Here is a 1372-nt window from a genome sequence, read left to right on the forward strand (position 1 = left end):
ACATTTCTGATTGTAGAGATCCGACCACTGAGACCCCCACCAATTTCACGAACGAAGATATTATACTCCCATTCTCTTTTTTGTTTCAGTGGGAGCAATATAAATAGCCAAACTATAGTTGTCTGCTTTCTCTGCTCTCATTAAGATGAATGAGGTAGGAAGGGGGCCTGTATTATGCATCCACTACATTCTGAATAGGAGTAAAACAATCATCTTCTCGGAACATAGCTTCCCGGCCTTTTGGCTAAGATTAAATGTAGTATCTGTTCTTATCAGATTCAGTGGGTAATTGCCTCCATTAGTGGGACTGGTCACCCTACTGAAGGGAGGTAAGAGAAACCTGTAGATGGGGGTCTGAGATGCACACCAGGGTTAAAGAGTGCCCCAGGGATCAAAGCCATGAAGCTGGGAGCGCTTTGAAGGCCTGAATTGCAAGTGCTCCAGGAGGACATTGACTCACGGGGTGCCTTACTCATTGGGGGATGGGAATCCCACAGAGTGAGGCATGCTGCATGAGCACTTTTTACACTTTCAGAGCATCCGCCTATATGCCTGGCCTCCACCGGCAAGGGCAATTTTTATATATTCAGCGGGTAGACTGGGCCTTGTAGGGGCACTTTATCCATTCAACTGTAGAATCTAGAATTATCTGTAAACTAATTAAGTAATCAGTCTCTTATTAATGTTTTAATTTGTTACCACACCACTTCTTTGCACTTTTGTGCATCAATTTGCGTTTCTTTAGATACTTTTTATATCTTCCATATATAATGTCAGATGAAGAGACCTGTGAAGTTTCAAAAGATTACATGGCAATTTCTTTTGTTTATGTCATCCAATAACCTCTTTCCACCACAGCCATTTGTCGGAGGTTAAATGGCAAAAAATCCCTGCTGTTCAGCTCTATTGATTATTTTTCCGCTACAGCCATATGGGAAAATTATTTTTATATATTTGTAGACTGAGCATTTTTGGATGAGATTACATTTTTATTTTTTTTTTGGTTTATTTCAAATCTAGGGAACTAGTGTGATTTGAATTTTTAGATTTTTTTATATTTTTAAAAACTTTTTATAACTGTTTTTTGCTTGTCCCATAGACTACAGTACAAGTATATTACTATAGGAGATTGGCTTTATAACTATTGAAGCCGACTATGGACCAGCCTCAATAGCTATATACCTATAACAGGCCTGGGAGCCTTCATAAGGCTGGGGCATAAATGTAGTGGAAAATATGTGGCATTTTTCAGTCAAAGCAAAGTGGATGGGATTCCAGCGAAACCTATCCCAGCTTTGTGGAAAATTATGTACAGCAGACACAATGCCAATTATTCCTATTGAAACACCAGCAGTTTTCACACAAATGAAAA

At 39.2% G+C, this 1372-nt stretch overlaps 1 pseudogene; it reads left to right on the plus strand.

Moving 5' to 3' along the window:
• The first annotated feature begins 224 nt into the window (after positions 1 to 224).
• Positions 225 to 344, plus strand: LOC142198746 (U2 spliceosomal RNA; annotated as a pseudogene).
• The last annotated feature ends 1028 nt before the right edge of the window (positions 345 to 1372 follow it).

This window comes from Leptodactylus fuscus, chromosome 3 (genome assembly GCF_031893055.1).
Source record: "Leptodactylus fuscus isolate aLepFus1 chromosome 3, aLepFus1.hap2, whole genome shotgun sequence".
Classification (NCBI taxonomy): domain Eukaryota; kingdom Metazoa; phylum Chordata; class Amphibia; order Anura; family Leptodactylidae; genus Leptodactylus; species Leptodactylus fuscus.